Raw genomic sequence first — 25,066 nt, forward strand, 5'->3', positions numbered from 1 at the left:
ATGAATTCAGTTTGATGGAGTGGGGGGTTGGCTTCTCAACAGGCTTGCAAGGAGCTAAGTGCCTGTTCTTTGCAGGTTTATTGGGTGAGGAAGCAGCCAAAGAGACAGAGACAGAGTAAGACACAGAGAGACACTCAGATAAAAAACACAGAAAGAAATTCTGATTTCTTTTCTCCAATGTCACTAATCTGATTTTCAAAGCCCAATCATAATGACTTTATCTATCCAAAGATTTTGCCTCTAAACACTATTATACCCTGGGGTTGGGACGGAATAAATAATCTTGGTAGAGACATACAGACATGATGGCACACACTTGAAATATCAGTACGTTGGAGACTGAAGCATACATATCACAATATAATACAAGCTTAGGCAGCTTAGATATAACTTGTGTAAAGTCACACACAGAGGGGATGGGGTGAGTGGTCACAATCAAAATAAGAACAATAAATAATTTTTAAGTATTCAAAGCAAGAACAAAATAGTTGAAATAAGCAAACAATAAAATATTCATGACCTTAAATTTATGATGGCATTAAGGCAAAAATAGAGGTTTTAGCTTTCCATTATGATGAGGTTAAAGGAACCAACATTCCCTTTCTTGATTTTTAGACATCTAGGAAAAGTAAACAATATGATATAACACTGACGGCATAGAGTTCAGAACTTCAACTGATGGAGAAAGATAAGCAACAGGTTCTCTTTGAAACTGCCTCAGTTGGCTGTTTAGAGGAAGTTTGCATTCTGTTCCGAACACAGGAAGGGTGACACAAAGGGACACAGTAACTTTGAAGGACAGAGAGCACAACAATTTTGCACAATAGATAGAAAATAGGAAGATCAGGGTTCTAGATTATATTTGCAGGCATGAAGATAGATGTACTGGAAAATCTCACAGAATTTAGTCTTCATTTAATTCATTATGCATGGTGTCTTGCTTAAAAAGGCCAAGAATGCAAGAAGTAAGAAACTATTACTGCAAATGGGGACTCTAAATAATCCAGGATGAAGATATGAGAGGCACAATAGCAAGCAGACATGAGGGGATGGGAGAAGGAAGCATGATTACCAAATGGAGAGAACTGACCAAAGGAAACTCTACATGTGAACAATGTGCATACACAAAATGAATAGCACACAAGCTGAAATTTAATGCAGATTAAACAGAATGAAAAATATTTTGTGATGACAGCATGATAGCAGTGGAAGTGATCCAAAATGAGACAATGAGAGAAACAAAAACAGAGAGATTAAATGAACAAAAACAAAGATGCACAAAGCTATGCTTGACAGTGTGATGCGAAGTTGTCAAAGAACTTGTCACTAGTGCCCTACAGAAGAAATGAACAAGAACAGCATTGAAGTAATGCTACCTTCAATAGCTGAAAACAATGTAAACAGTCACAAACCAAGAGATTAATGATTGAAACTTAACAAGCTCTCAGTGAAATAATTAGAAAAATTAGCCAAGAAACAGCATTATTTTCCGCATAATGACTATACGGAAATAATGTCAATAAAAGTTTTAAAAAAGTCTACATATATGTACCATCATATGCAGCATAATCATAACAGGGATGTCAGGCTCAGACACCACATAGGAAGGATGGCATTGAAAAGGCATGCCCTAAAGGATATCTATAGATAATGTTAAAATGAATGTGAATTTTTAAAAAACAGTGACTAAGAAATGCATCGCTATAGATTTATACCCATGTAAAAACTCAGCCAGTGGTAGGCTAGTAATTTAAGCCTTAGGGAGGCAGGCACAGGAGGATTCCTGAGGCTTGATTGGAAGTCAGTCTAGGCTGCTGTCTGAACTTCAGGCCAATGATAGACCCTGTATCAAAAGACATGGGCAAGGCCAGGCGGTGGTGGCACTCGCCTTTAATCCCAGCACTCGGGAGGCAGAGGCAGGTGGATCTCTGTGAGTTCGAGACCAACTCGGTCTACAAGAGCTAGTTCCAGGACTGTCTCCAAAGCTGCAGAAAAATTCTGTTTCAAAAATTAGCCGGGCGGTGGTGGCGCACGCCTTTAATCCCAGCACTTGGGAGGCAGAGGTAGGCGGATCTCTGTGAGTTCGAGGCCAGTCTGGTCTGGTCTACAAAGGGAGTTCCAGGACAGGCTCCAAAGCTACAGAGAAACCCTGTCTCGAAAAACCAAAAAAAAAAAAAATAATAATAATAATAAAATAAAATAAAACACACACAAAAGCCCCACAAAAACAAAAACAAAACAAAAGACATGGACAATGTTACACTTGATGACCCTTATGTGGTCATCTAGTCGACATACGTACTGTATACTTCTGCAATACACACACACACATACACACACAAATGTACAGATAAACAGAAATTGGAAAAATCTAGGGACTTCTGCTGATTAATTTGAAAGCACTCCTGAGTAAGACATGACATTTTTAACACCTATATCAAAATACACTCGAATTTTTATATATCAGTAAAAATGTTATTCTTTGAAAAATTTGGCAAATGCTTTAAAGAACATTCAATTTATAAAAATAACCCAAAATATCACTAATCATGCAGTAACTCAGATTCATTAGTCATTAGTAAAATAACAGAATATTTTAAACAGAACCTATATGTAACTAATTGAACAAAATATATCACCTTAAATGTTACTACAGACGAAACATCTGCTATTAAAAATAAACAACAATATTCATGAGAAAAGCAAGAGAAAGGATCTAAAAGACAATGTGAGAATGAGAAAAAGATAGTTTAGGTTTTTGACATTATAGTGGAAAAAATTCTAAGTAACTAGGATTAATGTGCAATGGTCCCTGCAACATGGAGAAGATAAAACAAGAAGAAACTACTAAGAAGAGAATTTAAAAAATAAGGGACTAATGAAAAGGAATGTCTTTGATTGACTCAACTGGAAATAGTACTTGACACAATCATTAAACATAAAATAGGTCAATAAAAACATTATATTAAAATAAACTATTCATATGATGAAATACAAACTAAGAAGATTATATGAGTACTGAGAAATAGTATCACAAATAAACACTTTGTAAATAGAACTATATCAAGCAAGAGTGAATAAGAAACATGAAGCAGAGTGTTTTTTATTTTAAAACAATCATCAAATGACAGATACTTTAAGTTCAGCAATCTTTACAAATCAAGAATTTCAAATAAGAAAGAAAATTAAACTTTACCTATATAACATACAATACACAAACTATAGAGAACCAAAGGTAAAGCAAAAATGTGGAAAGAATCCAGAACATGGAAGCATATCTTATTTTAGAACAAAAGTAGTACGTCCACCAGGAATAAGAGAAAAATTCAATTAAGAAAAATTTCTAAATACTTTATTCTACATGGCACTCTTACCATATTCCTAAATCCATGCATAGGATCTCAAGATATAGTGAGTTGTCATACACTTGGCCAGCGTGCAGTGAGATCTATAATTATCCTCTAAGTTCATAAGAATAAACAAAAATATAGAGCAATATATCTCCATAGTATATATGCAAAACTCTCATTAAGATACTTATCAGTTGAAAATTGAATGCATACAAAGAAATTTATCCTATCACCAAGTAGAATATGTTCCATGCATGCAAAGCTAATATGAATTTTGAATAAAAACAATATAATTAATCACACCAGCATGCAACATTATATACATATATATATATATATCATAAAAGTAGACATAAAAAATTCTAAAAGGGAACAAGATATTCTCTATCTGAAACCATTATTAAACATTTAGCTTTAGAGAAGAAGAATAATGAAGATTGAAGAGCAAGGCCTTGCAATAATCATCTGCTGAGTGATGTATGACTATCTGTTCACATTATAGTTTCTAACATGTGTATGAGCTTCATAAATCTTTCTTTATTATATGTGGCAATAAAATAAACACACTGAAAGTTTGTCTAATGCATGAAACCACAAAAATAAAAACCTGCTCTTGGGAATAGACAGCAATATAGGGAGAAATAAGACCAAATAAATAAAAGCAAGGCATTTCAAGTATAAAAAAGTCAGTCCCAAACAGTAATAAGTTTGGAAAGTTGCAGCCTTGAAGAAAAATAAATTCCAATAAAGAGCAACGTGAGCTAGAAAAAGTTATAGAAATAGTCTTTGCTTAGCCTCCAGTCCTCTAATCGCAAGGAAAACGCATGCTTTTCTGAAATTTTATTTAATTAAGAAGTATATTTATACATGCAATTGTTCATTAAAATATTTCCTATTTCCTTCTAGAATGAGACTACAAAGGAAACATATCATGATATTTTAATTTATTGTAGTTTCAATTTAATTATCAAGAAAACTTTGTTCTAAAGAACAGAGTAGAGTCATGACTTGCGGAAAGTGTATTAAAACAAATACCATCCTGTCCTGAGGCACAAAACTATCTTTGACACCTCTTCCTAAGAGTAGAGCCTGTGAATTTCTATTATCCTGGTTTAATGTTGGCTGCAGTGGAGTTGGGAGGAACGTTTAGTGACATAGCAAAACAGTTTGGTAGCAGAATTCCAACATTAGATCCCATAAAAGTGAAAGCTGGCCACTGAAATCATTACGGTACAACATTCACTATGTAAGAGATGACTCGTGGGACAATGTGGGTTACATAACAATAATATTGCTTCTTAGCAACAGATTACTTCCACAAGCAATGAATGATGTCAAAACACAAAACTAGCTTATTTAAAGCCTCAGAATGATTGGAGATAAAGCTCAGAGTTAGAACTCTTATTTAACATGTGTGAGGCCATAGGCTTAATCCCAGTATTTAAAAAAAACAAAAATAAAAAATTTAAACCGGACATAAGGACATATTTTAGACTTGTTTGGGCTTCTTAGTGAATTCCTGGGTAGGTAAGTCTAATTAACACAGCCTCAACTCAAATTATAATTAGTTAATTAATTAATAGCAAGAAAAGAGAAAGAATATAGAAAACTTGAGTCATCCTGGTTACTGTTTGGCTTATTTATGTTTAGCGTGTTAGTAGAGCTCCTATTCAACAGAGAGTGATGATATTCCACTGAAAAAACGTCACCATAGCTATTTCACATACAACTAAATGCACATGCAACGAGTTTCATTTAAACGTGACTTAACTGGGACATAGACATAGCATATGACTAGGACATGAAAGCGAGTCATGATGTTTCATTACACGTGACTGGTGGGCAAACTAGAAGTTATGGGAAGTATTAATGCCATGTGGAGCTCTTTAGAAGACATAGTGACAAAACTTAGAATAGCTCGTCAGACAGTCTCAGAGATAGCCTCATTTTAAAAGCCCAGTCACAAAACATCAATTAGCTAAACATATGACAAAATGCAATGGGATGCCAGCTACAGTAGGAGATAAGGCTCATTATTGGACATGAAGAAGATCATTGAGATACTATTACTTTGAAAATAATAAAATACCCCATTGCAAATCAATGTAAGGAAAACACATGACTCCAGTAAAATTTAAAATTCAATTTGAAACATTCTTGTCTACTATGCAAACTGAAAGAAAAGACTAACTGCTCAGTACTAGTTGATCAGTGCTGAAAATAAACAAAAGGTACAGATTATTCATTTTATAATCAATGGAAACATACATGACTAATAGAATTCTTGCATTGCTACATGCTATTTGTGTAGATGTGATAAACAGAGCAATGAAATAGAATAACAGACCAGGATACGTTCATGCATATATGAAAAATGTGCATGTCACAATTTAAATTTCAGCTTAATTAAAAAAGGATGGATTCTTCAATAAACAACATTGAGACTATCAGTTACTAGGATAGAAACAGTGAAACAGAACTGAACTATATTAAATCCAATTTAATCTCTATATTGCACAATAAATGAAAACAAAATTTAAAATAGTCACTGTGTTGCAAAATCTATTTCTTCAGTGTTAAAGAAGGGCAACTCAATTAATTCACAATAACAAGAGTGTGATCAGATACAACACACTCACACAAACATGCATATATTAAAAAATACAAAAAGAAGCAATTAACAGCTTTTCTGCTTTAAATGGACATTTCCTAATATCTTGACTGTTTTTTTCTTTTGCCACACAGGTTCTTATTAGTAAGTCATATTTTTTTTTCTTTTCCCCCCCTAGTAAGTCATATTTTACAACTAACAAAACTGCCATTGTCACTGTATTGTCTCTTAAAACCATCTATGACATTATAATGAAAAATTAATGATTACATCAACGCTGTTTACAAAATGATTACCGTGCCAGTGCAGAGTCTTAAATAGTCTCACTAGCTGATACAGGTCACCAAGGCCCACAGAGTCACAACATCTAAGTCTCAGGAACACTGGCAGACGATGCCAGGGAAAGAGCACTCTATGGCCATCACAGCAATAGAGTACAGGATGGCATTGTCTCATACAGAACACCTGGAGTCTCTCACAGGAGCATGGTCACCCCTCAACAGATAATGAAGGATTCTTGGAGGTTTGAAACTCAGGAGAAATATGTCACAAGGCCCACTGCACTCTAACTATACTGTGTGTGAACCACTGGGGGATGGGGAGAGGCTATGGCATATAGTCCTCCTCACCTCATCTTTGGTGACTCATGTCAGTGGCTATCACAGAAATTGACTTGTCTGTTACCTATGTCTTACCAGCCTGGGTCATTTAGGTGTGGAGAATTTTATCACTATCCTCAAATATGAAATGTTAGTGCTTAATAATACTGTACATTCCTAAAATTAAAACAATAACTATTGACTAAGAAGAACATGTGGGACCAAACAAATCCACAAAGAGTTTATAATGAAAAAAAAATGTATCTTTTCAACAAGTTCCCATGACTTTGTAGGAAAAATGATACCTAAAATTAGGACTAGCTTAGGATTGCACCAAAAATGACATCTGAGAGAAAAATAAATCAGTCTCACAAAAATTTCAGTCTTACGAAGACTCAAGTAAATTGATTAATAAAGGAATGGCAAACAGTTTTTAATCTAGTAAAGGAAATAAAAACATGCATGTAGTTAGTAGTATTTCAAATGGAATATTTATTTAAAATATGAAACAAATAAAGTGCAACAATAGAACAATGGAAGCACAGAATAATGTCTTTAGTTTGCATTTGAATGAAGCTATCCTTTAAGCCAGAACATTTACAATTTTTAGATCACAAAATGTAGTCATTTAGATGTTTGTGTATGTGTGGTAAGTGTATAATTCCAGTGAAGCTTATTTCCACATTCCTGTTTGTTTTAAAATTTCAGTAAACAGCTATTCATTCATAATTACAGAAATGCTTCATTTATAATTAACATCCAGGTGAAAAGACTTGTATGCCAGAAGCAAATAACAACACATTTAACATTTGGAAGATGAGAATCTCTGACTTTTCTCATCCTTCGAAAAAATTCCAGTGCTACTGTAATGTCTTTTCAAACAATGGGCTACATTTATGTATTATTTACACTTTAATCTTCTGTCATTTTAGTTTTTCTCCTTTATAAAATCATTTTAATATAATTTCATTTATTATTATCACTGTCTCACTGTGCATGTGTGTGTTTATGTGAGTGCAGACGCTGCACCCTAAAGGTTCAGAGTAGGACAGCTTTCAGAATAGGGCTGTCCCCTTTAAAAAATATTTATTTGTTTGCTTGATTGCTTGCCTCTTTGTTTGTTTATAGATTTTTCCAGACAGGGTTTCTTTGTATAGCCCAGGTTAACATGAAACTCTCTCTGTAAACCAGGTTAGCTTCAAACTCAGAGATCTGCCTGCTTCTGCCTCATAAGTGCTGGGATTAAAGGCATGTGTCACTACACCTAGGTCACTCTCTCCTTTCAATGGGGATACAATTTGTGTCACTTAGTTTGAACACTTTACCTGCAGAGTGATCTTATAAGCACTATCAATTTGCTTTACTAATACAAAGTATAAAACTGCATAAATATCAGATTCCCTGTGATGTTTCTTCTAAGATGTTGCATAACGTTCAATTTAATTTATGCATCTATGGCCGTAAACAATTGTCATTTCTCCATAATGAAAACTTTCAAATTTTGATAACTCAGATCTGAAAACTGAATTGAAAATAATCTTCTGCTGTGCACAGTAACCATACTCGATAGTAACGGACTGTAATTTTCTACTTCTATGCAATAAAATCCCAGTACTTAATGATTAATATTTGGTATTTCTGTTGTTTTTTTTTCCTCTCAGACTCTAGATTTTCATCATCCTACTTATTGCTTCTCTGACATTCACAATTCAGCAATTCTATATATCAATGAGATCACATGGTTAGCCTAACCTATTTCATTTAACACGATGACCTCTTTTTTCTATCTTATTATCTCTTGCAACAGCTTTGATTATTTCTTATGTATAGCTTAATATTATTTCATTTTGTATACATACCATATTATTTTGTCTACCCATCTGTTGAAAGATGTCAAAATTTTTATAGTAAATCTGCTATTTACTTGCTCTTTTCCTTGTTGATATTTTAAAGATACATGTACAAATAACCATATGTATCAAGGTGACTTTTTTTTCATGTTTAAACTTATTAATGAAGGTGACTCAGAAAATATCATCACCATAAGAGCTGAAAACTGTATTTTCTTATTTATATAAAATATATATCTAAATATATAGAAGAAACAATTTTGAGCATTAAAATGTACAAGAACAGAAAAATCTACTTAATTCTCATAGATATTGTCTTCAAAAATAAATTATAATGACATTATAAAGAAAGATTAAAAGTGAATAAGATATGTTTGGTAATCTTACGTGACATTTCCTTCAACATTTTCATCACCAATCTTCACTTTTTATAGTGAGGTTTTATTAAATTTATAAGCGCAATAGCTTTAACTGCCCACATTTCTGAATATTGTCTCTAAACAGCCAGTAACTAGATGCCTAGTCTAAAAGCATTCCAAAGACATACTAAACATTCTGAACATTCTATGTTTTGAATAAAATCATATCTTGTATTAAGATAGATAGAGAACCACAGACCTACCTGCCAATTCAGATATCTATCATGGTTCACTGTGAATCACTCTATCTGATCACCTTTTCTCTGATGCTATTTTTCCCAAGGAAGAATATCCATCTTACTACATAAAGAACATTCATCAGGGCCAGAGATGTGTTCTCATTATATCAGTGTATGTCATACGGAATCATTCTTTAATAAACCCAATCCAAACTTTGTGAAACCCACTGTTTTGTTTAAACACGAATGTAAGACACACTGGAAAGATCTAACCATGTAAACTGGACAAAACAGAAACTTCATTTTATAATTTCATATAATGTAGAGAGTACTACATTACAAGTTCTCTTTTGACAAAGAAAGCTATTGCTATGTTAGCATTTATCTTTACTCTACTTCATAAATAATGAAGTCAGGTTTTTAAATTGTGGATTATTTCTGTGTCAGAATTACTACCATAGATATCATTAAAATAATGTTTATTTCTTTAAGGGCACTCTATCCTCAAGTCATAAATACATAAATAGATTTTAAAATATTATTTGTTTTCAGACATTTAAACCACTTGCTATAGATTCAAAATTTACCACAGTAATCTCTATGTGCATGCAAGTTATTAAAAGGAAAGTTCTTAATACATATTTAAGCTTACCTGGTATCAGGAGGAAGACAAAAAAGAGCCAAAAACAAAAACAAAACAAAATAACCCCCCCAAAAACCAAGCAAAACAAAAACAAAGCTTCTGAAAGATAGATGAGTAGAAAATAACACTGAGGCATCATCTCTACAGCCAAAGCTAATGCTTCTGGCTTGGGGATGTCAAATGTACCATGCAGATTTATTCTTATGCCAATTCAATTACTTTTTGTATATTACCAAGTCCAAAAGTGAGGTTAATTGGACATGGAATCAAATTACCACCATACAATGTCACAGCTATCCAGGATGTGTGGGTGTTCAGCAGTGACAGAGGTGGTATCATTGGCCAACAGCCCAAACAGGACCCACAAGTCAGCAAGCCTAATGGCATGCTGTATTTCCATCTTTCATTACCGTCTCTTTAACAATTCTAGAAAGATGTTTACATCAGAACTCTATTACTGGATCTAACTGTGCCATCCAACTTCACACTTTAAAATCAAGTATTCAATTCTTAATGTTTTCAGTTGGTGATTCCATGTCTATCACTTAATCCCTTCATGGTAGAAATCACTGGAAGTGTTGGAGGTTTTAATCAATATACCATTCAGATTCTTTTATTCTGATTTTTTTTCCCCATGGTAAGGCATAGATTTTCACTAAAAGTAGTCCTTGGTTAGACTGCCAGTATTCTTGATGCAATGCTTCCCACACTTGGTTTCATGGTAATGAGAGATGCATCCATTTACCCAGAATATTCTAAATCTGACATATGCTCCGCAGTCCCCCACACTGATAGATACATGGGAGTTAACTATAGGGACAGGGTGGTTGTCAGAGTAACAAACATAGCCTTAGGTTGAATTGGTATAAATTGGCTTTTCCTCATTTATTTCAGTGCCAATATCTGACAATAAGGATTACTTCCACTCACTGAAAACTCAGTGTGGAGGGTACTCCTCTAGGGTGTTAAATTCTTCTTCTAGCCCTAAAAGTTAAGTCGTCTGCAAAGGCAGAGCATCTGTGCAGACCTCTCCACAGGGCACTGCTTTGTAGGAAATCCAGCAGTAGTAGTGCTGCGGGCCAACACAAACCAGAGGCACAGAAAACAAGAGACTCTCAGCATCAAGATCTGCTAGCCAGAACACATTCCGTTCTGCTTTCAGCCCTTGCGGGCTTTTGGAAGACAGTGCATTGTCATTCCAGCTTCTGGGTTTTTTATCTCAAAAGGACAACACATCAACTCATTAACAGCAGTCTAGGGTTGAAATCTATCTCTGCAAGCCAGACAAATTCAATTGACAATAGATCAATTTCTATTGTCTTGAGTGATGTTATTTCCCACATGGAAGGCACATGACAATTTCTACTTCAGACTCTTGTTTTTGTAGAAAAATCAGACCAGATTGGGTAGGTGAGAAGTGCCATTTGTCAAATGCAAAGAAGTGACATGTTTTGCCAAGTGGAATTCTTTGTGTTGAGGTTTGCTCCTGCTTCATTGCTGATCACTTAGGTTAGGGAGTATCCATCTCTGCTTCTTTCTTCCCTTCAGAGACTGGCACCATGTATCCAGACTTGCTTCATAAGAGCAGGGCTCTGTGATTGCCTTTCAGAGACAGGCCAAGATCTAAAACGGCTTTATAATATTTACTTCATTTTATTTAGAAAAATAGACTTATATAGAAGACTATAGATTTACCTACAACAAGATTTTCATTTTTGGTCAAAATTTTTTATATTTAAAATAAGAACTCTGTTAGAAATATGTTTTCAACAAATAAAGGCACATGTATGCTTCAAAAAAAAAAAAAAAAAAAAAAGATTCCTCTAAAGCTTTTAGTCCAAAGCACTTGGGTAATTAGTTGTATCTTACTGAAAGTAACTGGGAAGATATATAGTATACTATTGATAGAGTCTGATTTAAGTTGGCTTTCTTTGAGAATCTGTTTTTCTTTTTCTTTTGGACTGAGAAATGCATGATTTAACTTGTTCTTATTCTTCTCTTAATTAGGGAATTACTGAATCTAATTGATCTTCACTTCATAGAATCAGGTAGGCTTCCCAAATTATAGTATTACAGTTGTCTTATTGTGATCGTAATTTTGTTTGTTTATGCGGATTATATGCTTTATATTTATGTATATAAATATATAACATATAACATGCAAAAATAGCATCTATCTCATTGAGCATATTATTTGTTTGTAGTCTCATAAAAAATTATTAAAAGAATAAAATGAGCCAGGCGGTGGTGGTGCACACCTTTAATCCTAGCACTTGGGAGGCAGAGGCAGGTGGATAGCTATGAATTCAAGGCCAGCATGGTCTACAAGAGCTAGTTCCAGGACAGGCTCCAAAACTATTGAGAAACCTTGTCTCGAAAAACAACAAAACAAAACAAATGAATCTCAGAGTGATACTTCTGTTCATTAATTAGCTCTACTAAGTAGAAATATTCATCACAGTACACCACATATGTGTAGAAGCATTAATATCATTGTAGAGTACAAACAAATTTAAATGCGTAGTTTGATCAGAAAAGTATTATCATTAAAGTAGTCTTAATATTTAGAAGGTATAATAGCTTCTTGAGATATAATTGGTATTATGCATTCATGAAACAATTTCACAGGCACTGTTACACATACATGTACCCACACAAGTGTGGTTACGTAAGAACACCTTCTATTAAAAATGATTATGTTTAACTTTGAGTTTTATCAAGTCTCTTTTATTTCAGAAATAAATTAGGAAGAGGTGGAATGAACAAAATGTGCTTTATCTGGCAGAAAAAAAATCCTAAAATGACAGAGAAAAATATCACTAGAACAACAGTGGTCACCTCAGCTGCTCTGGGCTGCATTGTATTACACTACAAAAGTATTCCATTACTTTTACTTTCTACTTCTGCACTTTCTACATAATTTTCGAGCTCCTATTCAAACAATTCTACTTGTTTTACGGAGAAATACTAGCAATATGTACGAATTTTCAAAAAAACTACTTAATATTAGCTCTTAACTTGGAATGCATTTATTTTACAAGATAATAAATTCAATGCAGGACTTTCAGCCTAACATTTTCCTCATTTAAAAAGAAGAAACATGAAAAATAGAAGGAAAGAAAAAAAGAGATAAGAAAAGAAGAAAGAAAAAAGAAAGGTTCCAGTCTTAAAAGTAACAGCCTTGCAACTTAAAAACAAATCAAAAAAAAAAAAAGCTTTATTAAGTATTAACTTAAAATAATTGTTTTCAGTATATAAAACATTCCCATGTAGCATTCCACCCCCACTAATTAAATAGATGTTTTGGACTTGCGTAGCTGCTACTATATGAAAATACGTTTGAATTCATTCTTCTGTGATTAATTCTTGGGGATCACATTCATAAATATATTTCCTTAGCTAACAATATTTCTAAACTTAAATACTTTCTTGGAGAACAAGAGCAACTTATCGGAAAATTTAAATGAAATAATTAACTACTTTGTTGTTTTCTTAAATCTGTGACATTACCTCAGGTATAGATATGATCTTGCATTTATAAAAGGTGAAAATTGGGGATGTCTTTCTCAAGATGGTCTTAATAATAAAAGGGTCAGCGATTAAAAAACAAATACAAGCATCAAAATAAACAAATATAGCATGTATTAGTAGTAAATGAATAAATAAAATAAACAAAGGGAAATGCTACAAAAATGATCTTTAATTTGTCAACTCCATATTCTGTGTTTAACTACAGTTATAACAAATCTTTTTATTTTTTTTCCAATATAGAAATGTTCTTTTTAGATCTTAAATGTAGTCCTCTAACTACTTTGGTTATGAAGGCAATAACAGACTTCTTACTGACTGCTTTCATCTTGCATAATTAATAGCATAATAAAGACAGAAATTATTAATACTAATCTTTATTTGCCACTAATGAAATAGATATTTGAATTGGAGTCATTCTGGCATTGCAATACATTGCTAAGCTAACCTATGCTTATGAAGCGTCTCATTCTCACTTCCTTCAAGATAATTTTTCTTGGTAAACACACAAGATAATTTTTCTGGTAACAGCTGAAAATACGTCAAACTATTGTGGGATATTTTGATCACATTTGGACACTCCCGAGACTACCAATAGAGCTAAACCTTGAATCAGAAGTCATAATCAACATTCATCCGGCAAGAATTAGCTTTAGAGTTTTGGGCAGAACCAGATTAAGATAGAGAGAGACACAGGCAGGAATATGGAGGGACTTAGATTCATAACCTTTTAAATCTGGGAAGGGGGAAATGTAGGTTCAGCGGATCCTTTTCTGTTACTCTGTGGATATTTTAAATTTATACTTCAATATCTGACTTCCAAGTTGTATTTAATAATGTAACAATAAAGGTAATTGCTTTGCCAAACCTTTGTTTTCTATAATAATACACTCACAAATATTTTCTGTGTTTGGACATTGGGAAAGATACATTTCCTAGAGCAATAATAGATATTTATGTGTTGTGTATATGTATTTTATTATAAATTACTTCAAGGACATATATAATATTTGAAAAACATATATGTCATACACACACACACACACACACATATATATATATAAAAGACAGGAAAAATATCTCAAATAAAACCATAAAATTTGAAAAATGGCAAATCAATGGTTTAGAAAAGATTTTTTTTCCAGAAAAAAATTTCTTAAATTCTAAATTATATAAACATAATCAATAAAACAATGTCTTTACTTTTTTTTTTTTTAGAATTTAGAAAATTCATATGCAAATCTAGAGTAGGAATCTTCTTTGGTTGATATATACAGACTTTATGTTTTATAGTTAGCCAAGTGTTAAAATATTTTATTACAATTCATTTTCCTATATATAATTTTCATATTTAAAAAAATCTAATGTGCATTTTTATAGGCTTTCATAAGCTCTGAAAGAGACAGAGATCTTTGCATTCCATAATCCAGCCAATCAGGCAAACTATTATTGACAATACCAGCCCATTGCTCTACCAGTAGCCTCTTGTCTTCGTAACTTACTGAAGCAAGTTTGGTGCAATACCTGGCCATTGAGAATATGTTTGTTTAGTCACAAAATTATTTTAACCTTTACACTGTCTATGACACGAGGAGGAAAATGTATCTTGCAACGCCTGCAAATCGCAAATATGAAAACCAAACAGAAAATCTCGTAAGCATTTGGATAGCAACAAAAAAACGAGTAGACTTTTCATAAGCAGAAATATTGGACTCTAAAAGAAAAGAAAATATTTGCCATCGATAATGAATAATTCTGACTTCATTTTGCCTGTCATTTTGAAAAATTTCTAATTAAACATCCAAAAGTCTTTAAACTTACTAGTAACAATAAAACTGAATTGTGCAACTTACTTCTGGAGCCTGAAGAGTTCCTCACTACCATGAAGGAGTCAGCACTCGGCCTGGCTACTGCAGAAGACCAACAGGGTGAACGCATCTCCAAAGCTGGTGCTGAGAATGGTGTCAGGGGGAAGGGTGGTCAGCTGCTACATCTCTTCTCAACTGAATGGATACAGGGACTCTTCAGAGGAGGCAAGCAGAACAAAGAAAAGGCATCAAAAAAGCTTTCAGAGTACCTGGAAATGTTTGCTGTTAATTGTGTGTTCAATCACGACGCATATTAGAATGTTCACTAATTAGAACTCAAATATACTTGCAAAAAAATGCTTTCCAATGGAAATGTGCAATATGTTCTCATTCCAATAAATATGTCAACACTCTGCGTTTAATTTTTGGAAGGCGAGTCATTCTCTCAAAACTGTAGGTATTTTAAATGATCATATCCCACATACTATTCTTTATCTTTGAATTAATTCATTTTGCTATATAACTCACAAGAGACAAAATTACTTTGAAAATTCTTTTATAAGAATTAGTTTTTCCAGCCAAAAATGATCATCAAGATTTGCATAAACACTATTATTAAAACATACGTTCTCAGCTAGAACACTGCTAAACCTAGGTGCTTTTAAAATTAAATTAGAGACACTGATTAAAAATGGAAATAATCTTGTGTCAGTGGATAAAAACTGCACAAAATATTTGCTGCAGGAAAATGTTTACAAATAATAGCCCACATCCAAGATCCAATGACAAATAAATTAGTGCTCTGCTGGAGCACTCACTGATGTAAATGTCACATGAAAATTAGTGCAACTCATCATCCCTTCCCTCTATCAGCAAGAGTTCAGCAGTTCAATAAAACATAAATCTTGATGACCTAAAAATTGTATTGCTGTACTTGTAATTTCCTGTGAACAAGTCTCATAGTAACTTGGCGATGCTGTTGCTTAGTAACCCACTAGCCAAAGTGAAAGACTTTGCAGTCAGACAACAGCAAAAGTTGATAGATCGGCATTGGTTTCACAGTTAAATCATTCACTAAATTTCATGCTAGTCCTCAAGTAATGAATGCTAGACACAAAAAGGCATTAAATCCACCATTAGCTTAGTGAAGAAATAAAATCTGTCTCCAAAATTGGACTTTAACTATAAAAACTCTATGCTCTAGATGTACATATGCTACATTAACAAAAAAAGAAAGAAAAAAGAAAGAAAGAAAGAAAGAAAGAAAGAAAGAAAGAAAGAAAGAAAGAAAGAAAGAAATGAAAGGATTTTTTGCCTCTTAGTGAAAAGGAAGTGTGAGCCCAAATTTGAAATCCTTGCTTCTCCACTGTGTCTTCCATCTGTCTCTAATAAAAGGCTTTGCTCTATATTTATTGGCAACCCCCCCCCCACACACACACTCATGCAACTCAGCTTTTGGTAAAGGAAAGTAATAAAAATATTATCTTAATCGATATTTTAAATAGATTACAAGGGAAAAAATTGTTTTAGTGAGCTAGAAGACCACTCAGAACTGTGAACAGATGTCATCAACCTTTATTAATAGGTTGCTTCTAAGTAGATACTACATTTACTTAGCATTATGTGTATGTTCATGCATGCACAATAACCCCCCCACACACACACACACACAGGCATTGCTCTGCATCAGGCGAATAGGAGAGTGAATAATTTAAGATAGCTCACTTTGAGTTGCCAGACAGTTCATTTGGGATGAAGAAGCTGATTACATGGGAAGTACAAAGCATAGTAAGACTGGTTGTTTTTCCATTAAGGTGAGTAAAATTTAAACAGGCTGAGTCCACATTTGAAAAACATACTGAGTTCATAGATTTCAATGATCTTAACACATATCTTTAAAATGGTTGCAAGCTCTGTCGAAAGTTCGGTTTCAGAATATAAAAGATATTTTTCTAGAAAAAGCTATTTTCACATTAGGTAGTGACTATAAATTATAAAACAAATAAAAGATTTGAATGTAAAATAGGTACAAAATCACTACAGAAATAATGTAGTATTTTGACCCACGTGAGTAATGTTTGACAAATGATTAGGACTCAAAATAAAAAGTATTTTTTAAATGCTTCAATTTATAACCTCATGATCTAGGCAATTAGGTAAGGTTTCTTGAAATTTATTTCTATTTTGCTACATAGAAATGAAATATTGTTCAAGTTAAAACATTTGAAGTTACATATTTGTTTCAATTTCAGTTGAAGTCATCGTCTCTCTAGGAAAGTAAGGGAAGTCATTCTCTTTTTTCTATCTCCCTATCATTTGCCACCTTCTCTTTTCCCCTTTTTCCTTTCTCATCTTCTGACACAGTATCACTGTCTCCCTATAATATCAGAAATATTTTCTAAAGAAACCATGCTATCATTCCCTAATAATAGCAATATTACTTAATTTTGAGGAATACATGTAAGGAGAATTTCAATGTATGTATATAACATTATGTCTTTAGTTGAAAATTCTAACATATATACATTTTATGGAAAATAAATCAAGTTTTAGTGTGAAGAACAGAAAGTGCATGATTCTGTTGCTTATTAATATTCATTGTACAAGTAATTTTTGAACACATCATTTTCATGTTAATTATAATAGACAGGGGTTAAGAAGAAAGTGGGCTTAGGTTATAAGAGAAACTTTATGTTATTTTGTTGAGCTTCATGAAAAGTCTGCTTAATGGTACATGAGGGAGCTTCCAAAGAATCTTAAGGGAACAACACTTTCAGGCTGTAATTTCATTACTTTACTAAAGCAAAAGTTCAGAAGGCATTAAAAAATTACAGTTAATTACATTGTCTTTTCCAAACCATATCTAAAATTAAGTGTACAATTTAAGGACAGTTTCAGAAAACAAATAATAATACAACATTTTAAATTTAATTTTTCATTATGTGACTCCTACACAGGCTACTATAACGCTCATACAGATATAACAGCAAATATTGTGGATACATTTTAATATGATACATGTGAATGAGTAAAGAAAAACTACATAAATATATAAGCTAGAATATTTTAATGCAGATTTATCTACCAGCATGTTTGGATATGAGGCTGTGTCTGCTGTGTGACTATTGCAAAATTAAAAATCAGATGTATTAAAAAAATTAGATATGTCCAAGGAACACATGGAGTTTGGGAGCTTGCAGTTCAAGTCCTTTGAAAGTTGATATGGGTGTGCTTAAAATGGAAAAGCACAAGAAGTATACTGGTAATGCTGCAAGGGATTTCAAAACAAATTTAACACATGGAAAGGCAAGACCTATAGAAGTTAGATACACTTCCAACACACTCTTTTTAATATATATGTTAGTTATCACCTCTCCATATGTTTTATGCATATTAATATGTATCTATAAAGACACAATGAAAAATGCTGGAGAGGATGTGGAGTAAGGGGAACACTCATCCATTGCTAGTGGAAAGGTAAACTTGCACAACCATTTTGAGAATCACTATGGTGGTTTCTCATAAAATTGGGAGTCAGCCTACTTCAGGATTCAGCAATAGCACTCTTAGAAATATACCCAAAAGATCCTCAATCATACTACAGAACTATTTGTTCAACTATGTTCATAGAAGCATTATTTGTAATAGCCAGAACCTGGAAACAACCTAGATTCCTCTCAACTGAAGAATAGATAAAGAAAGTGAGAATTACATGTTAGAGTACTACACAGCAGTAAAAATCAATGACATCTTAAATTTTGCATGTAAATGGATGGAATTAGAAAACACTATCCTGAGTAAGATAACCCAGACCCTCCCAAATGAATATGGTTTGTACTCACTTATAAGTGGATACTAGCCATAAACAAAGGACATTGAGCCTATAGTTCATGATCCTAGAGAAGCTAAGTAATAAGGTGAACGCAAGGAAAAACATATATAGACACACCTGGAAATTGAAAACAGGCAAGATTGCCTGACAAAATTGGAAGTATGAGGGCAGGAGTAGAAGGAAAGAGAGAAGGGGGAGATGAGAGGATAAGGGGAAGGTTGAGGAGAACTTGAGGGAATGGGATAGTCAGGATGGAGGAAGGACAGATGAGAGCATGGAAAGAGATATCTTGATTGAGGAAGTCATTATGGGGTTATCAAGAAACTTCACTCTAGAAAAATTCTCAGGAATCCACAAGGATGACCCCAGCTAAGACCCTAAGCAATAGAGGAGAGGGTGCCCAAACTGGCCTTGCCCTGTAGTCAGACTGATGATTATCTTAAATATCATCATAGAACCTTAGTCCAACAATAGATGAAAACAGAGGCAGAGACCGACATCAGTGCACTGGACTGAGCTCCCAAGGTCCAGTTGAAGAGTAGAAGGAGGCCGGGCGGTGGTAGTGCATGCCTTTAATCCCAGCACTTGGGAGGCAGAGGCAGGCGGATCTCTGTGAGTTCGAGACCAGCCTGGTCTACAAGAGCTAGTTCCAGGACAGGCTCCAAAACCACAGAGAAACTCTGTCTCGAAAAAACAAAAACAAAAACAAACAAACAAACAAAAAGTAGAAGGAGTAAGAATATGAGCAAAGAAGTCAAGACCATGAGGTTTTCATACACTGAGACAGTTTGCATGACCTAATGGGAGCTCACCAACTCCAACTGGACTGGTAATGAACAAGCGTGGGATCAAACTAGTCCCTCTAAATGTAGTTGACAGTTGGGCAGAATGAGGGGCCATTGACAATGGCACTGGGATTTGTCTCTACTGCATGTACTGGCTTTTTGGAATCCTATTTTTTTTTGGATGTATACCTTGCTCAGTCTAGATGTAGTGGGGGATGGCCTTGGTCTCTCTACAAAGCCAAGTGCCTTGCCAGCTCTTAGGATTAGAGGGTGTGGGTTGGGTGTGTGTGTGGAGGGAATGGGAGGAGGAAAGAGAGTGGTGATTTGGATTGGTATTTTTTCAAAATAATAATAAAAAGAAAAAATTAAATATTTAGGCACTTTATATTTTCTTGATCAAATTATCTTGTATAGATTGGCTGGTTCTCTACCAGTGATGCATTTTAAGGTACATACCTAACTTTAAGCTTTCCATTATCCTTGGACATGATGTCACATACCCGTGAACTCATCATGGAGAAGGATGAAGCCGCAGGAATATTAGTTTGAGGTCACCAAGGCTTCAGCATAGAACAAATACAAAAGTCTTATCTCACTTATAACAAACACAAAAGTCACCTTGTAATGCTATGTTCTGTGCTTCTTATATTTCATTGACATGTAAGCATTTTGGGAGCAAGGTCCACATGAGAAGAGCTATACCTATTGCAGCATCCCATACATTGATTTACTACAAACAACAAAAACTAGAGAAATGCAAATTTCAAGGTTATAAGTGCTGATATAGAAAAAACATATATTAAAACATTATTGAAGGAAATATTTTTAAAAACAAAGGTGTTTCATTAGAAAAAATAGATTCTAAAGTAAAACTTGTGATTCATTTAGAAAATAACGGCAAAGAGACCATTGGAAGTAAAAGTTAAAGGAGCTACGGGGGACATATGGCAGTAATTCTCCATAAGATCAGATTCCAAAGTCCTGAAATAATGACAGAAAGAAGGATGTAGAGCTACAGATGAGTACAAAACAGTGTTTGAAGGCACGTTCCGTTACATTATTGCATTATATGTTAATTCTGAAGTCCTTGGTCCTCTTCTTCTTCAGCATTTTAGCCCTTACTTGAAAGAGGACATAAGTAACACAGCTTGTTAAGTCTGTGAATCTGTGACTGACACAAATCTAAGATTGAAAATGTCCTCACAGATTTAATGGATGAGCACAAAATGTCAAAATAAAATATCTTGCAGCCAATGTTAAAAAAAAAACAAAAAAACAAAAAAAAAACACCCAGACTGACTGAGAACCTTAACTCCTAAGGTGTGGGATGTTTTTTTAAATTCTATATATGAAATGGGAATAAGGAATTAAATATTCCATGAACCATTAAAGGATAGTTTCCAGAGATGCAACCTTGACACTAACAGAGAACCATACTTATAATGGTAGGCTTAAACTTTGCACTCAACAGTCTGGTCCTCATCGAGCCACATCTAGAACACAGTGTATCATTCTGAACTCCATTAGGATTTCTGGAGATTCACACCCAAGGAAAGCATGGCTAGCCATAAACATTTCTTACCTACTTGTTTGGGCTACTAGTCCAGTTATTCACCATTGAGCATGATGGTATCTATGTTTTGTTTTGCTTTGTTTCTTTCCATGCACAATTTCTATACTTTTGAGGTAAATTATTTTGATTCTCAAGTTATTGAGAATATTCATAATAAAGTTTTGAATTTTCTATATTTGTCTATGATCTATATTGCATTGATTGATTTTTCAATAATGAACTTTTTTCTGTTCCAAATATAAATAGTAATCGATAATTTTCTGTAATAATTTTGATACCAAATTATATTTGATGAATTTTTGTTTTTATGATGATCAATGTTCATAACACATAATCCCTCCTGTGTTTGTTGTTGCATGTGCACAGGTATGTTCAGGAGCATACTCACAAGTGGAGGCTTTATCTTCTCTCTTCTTTCCTTAATCATTTACTTAATTATTTCAAGTCATGGGCTCTCAGTGAACCTGTAGCTCTCTGGCTACCCTGATGGACCACTGAATTCCTGAGTTCCTTCTGTCTCTACTTACCTACACCTGGATATACAAATATGTCTCTCCTTACCTGTTTTTTTTTTCTTTTTCTTTTTTTTTGTGAATACCAGGGAGCTCCATTTTTGTGTACATTGTTGTATGAACACTTTACTGACTGAGCCACTTCTCCATTCTACTAATGTACTTGTCTGGTAGTAAAATCAAGATTATTATGATATCATAAGGACAAATTACAGTGTGTTCCCTCCCGTATTGTTTTTTTTTTTAAGTTTGAAACAGATTGTTTCTTAAGTGTTCAATTAGCTATACTATTCAATATGACAGAATATTTGATGAGAAGAATAATAGATTTTATGAATATTATTTCAATATTTAAAATCAAATGTTTCATGTATTTTGGTCTCAGTAATTCTTTTGACATTAATTCCTCCAGAACACTCTATCTTTTCAATTATCTGATATTTTATTTATTTTTATTTCATATATATGAATACCTGGATGGATGTATACCTCATTAATGCAGTACTTGCGGGAACCAGAAAAGAGTAATAATCCTCTGACTGAAGTTATATATAGTTATGAGCTTACACATGGGTATGAGAAAAAAACACAGCCCCCAGAAGACTATGGGAAAAAACAGTCCTCTTAACTCTCCAGACCCAGAAAATTATATATTTAAATGAGACATTGTTCACATGATTGACCACAAAGCTGTTTATGTTAACTGCTCCACGATAAATAGTGATGTTTACAATATTTAATACTTTAAGGTAATTGCTATATTTAGATCAAAGTCTTTTAATGACCTTTATACTTATGGGAGTTGTTAATTTTTCTCTATTCAGCTGAACTAAAAGTAGGGTGCATAAACTGAAAAGAATATCTTCGGCTTAATAGATGCCATATCCTATGTAAATCAGTGTATATGGAAAAACTATTAATCCAGGTAAGAAATGCTGAAATTGCAAATGTTCTCACTCAGGTATTCTTTTTTTTATTTCATTAGAAACTGTTTTAATAACTGATGAGAAGTAACCCATAGTATTATGATATAATTTAATGTTTGATTAATTAATAAAAGCAATCTCAATGTTGAATCCCAGTTCTAGGTTTGAAAATACAATTAAGATTTGTTTTCAGTTGATGTCATATGTGAATTAATGGCTGTTCCATGGATTGAACTAAATGGTTCTTTATAAAACCCAAATAGATGGAGTCATAAAACCATTGGTTAGTAAATTAATGTTTAAAAGATCTCAAAAACAACATAGTTGATCAATTTTTGATAGAGTCATTAAAATTAAAATTACAGTTTTTCACAGCGATAAGAATGTCTCTTATTTAAACTACTCAGACCCTCAACTGAGTTAAAAACATTAGAATCCAAACACTCATGAGATTTTTGTTTTGTTTTGTTTTGTTTTCGTGTTTTGAGACTGGTTTTCTCCATAGCTTTGGAGCCTGTCCTGGAACTAGCTCAAGATTTTTTTTTTTTTAACAGAAATCAGCAGCAAAATCTGCATGCTTCCCAAACCTCATCCCATAGACTTGATGGATGGATTCTTCTAAAATGAAGAATAGCATTTATGGTATTTATGAATGCATACTATTTATAAATAAAGAATTAAGATAATGCTTGATTATATATGATAATTGAGAATGAACAGACATGTCCACATTTATAAGCATGATAAAATGTATTTAATTGAATTCTTCTTTTCTAAATTACATTTCATAGTTGATAGTGATTTTTCGTCATTATTTGAAGTGCTAAAATTCACGTTTTTCTTTTTTTAGAATCTTGGACTCATTAAGATGATCTGTCTACATGAGTCACGGTTATAAACTTTTGCTTAGTGATTATTTTTTTCCCAATTCTTTCTGTTTAAATTACAGATTTGTTTGAGCTATTCATGTGAACTCTCTAGGAGGTAGTTACAGACAATTGTGCTTGTGATTCTTTTTTTTAAAACAGCAACATCAACTAATTTTGTCTGTGTGTGCATTTAGTGATGGGCTGACCCTGCAAATTTATTCAATAAGTTTGACTAATAGTAGATTGCCCAGTGAAGTACAGCCCTCTGGATCTTTAAAAGTCATACACACAGGAAAGATGCTGCCAGCATCACGACCAGAATCTTTCCATTAACTGAGCAGAATTTTGGAAGAAAGCCTTAGCCTATATTCCTGTCACTGTCAGACAATGAAACAGGGCAGGTAGTTTACCTGAAATAATAAGAAATAAATTAGTACAACTAAAGCAGCCCTAGGGAGATTCTAAGTAACTGACATTTTGGTACATGGTGATATCAGTTATTTATTTATTTTGTTTTATTTTTATTTTATTCTTATTATTTATATTTTTTATGGCTAAATATTTCTAGTGAAGAAACTAAAAAGGAACAAAAATGATTCTCTAACCATATCCTGGGAGAAACCTCCTTTTATATCAGAGGCCAGGCCAGCATAATGAAGCCCATGTACAACTGTCCCCTGATCAGCCTTTGCTCTCCCAGCATAACTCCAACTGCTCCTCTTCTCCTCATCACCATATTGTAGCCCACACATCTGGCAGAAGCTTTCTAGTCCATCAGAGACCAGGCCAGCTCTTCTAAAACCAGGTAAGCTACCCCTCCACCATCTCCTGCCCTGCCTAAGCCTGTACGGCTTAACCTTCAGGATCCTAAACACAAGAATACCCCTGCACAGAGCAGATATAGTGAGAATTGCAGCCTCAAATTGCTGAACGAGAGGCTATTCAGGCAATTAGATGTTCAGCCCTAAACGTAAGCAGTCACTCTACACAATAACAGTCAATGGCAGCCAGAAGACAAGAGAGGAAATAGAAACCAAGGAAGGAAAACTCAAACTAACAAAGGCAAATCCAAAAATTGGCATGCATAATGATATTCACTCCAAATTCAGCTGTCTAAATGTAAGTGTAAGAAAGTGAACAACAGTCAGTAGATATGCCACCACCAGAGTCAAGCAATCCCACTGCAGCAAGCCATAAATAATCCAAAACAGCTGAAGCAAAAAAAAAAAAAAGCAACCTTAAAACCAACTTTATGATGATTATAGAAGTCCCATGGAGGAAATGAATAAATCTGTTAGAAAAATCATAGACTGGACAATTTAAAAATTGGAGGGAATCAATAACCCTTAGAGAATGTCAAGAAAGCCAAAGGGGGAAAAATGCAAACTATTGAAGGAAATGAATAAATCTGTTCAGTATTTGAAAATGGAAACAGAAGCAACAAAGAAAACATGAACTGTGAAATTCTGGAAATGAAAAATCTAGGTAAGCTAACAGAAGCTACCGATGCCAATCACCACCAACAGAATACGAGAGATGGAAGACAGAATCCATGGCATTGAATATATAATAGAAGAAATAG

The 25,066-nt window shown here is 33.7% G+C and overlaps 1 protein-coding gene across 2 annotated transcripts in view; it reads right to left on the minus strand.

Annotated features, from left to right (window-relative positions):
- The window catches only part of Lrfn5 (leucine rich repeat and fibronectin type III domain containing 5), a 235,191-nt gene that overhangs the window by 111,178 nt on the left and 98,947 nt on the right, over positions 1–25,066 (minus strand). For both annotated transcript variants that reach the window (XM_057782725.1, XM_057782724.1), the window contains one exon: positions 15,033–15,201. The gene's annotated coding sequence lies outside the window, so the exon portion shown is untranslated. The remainder of the gene's footprint in view (positions 1–15,032; positions 15,202–25,066) is intronic.

The sequence above is a fragment of the Chionomys nivalis genome, chromosome 10, assembly GCF_950005125.1.
Source record: "Chionomys nivalis chromosome 10, mChiNiv1.1, whole genome shotgun sequence".
NCBI lineage: Eukaryota > Metazoa > Chordata > Mammalia > Rodentia > Cricetidae > Chionomys > Chionomys nivalis.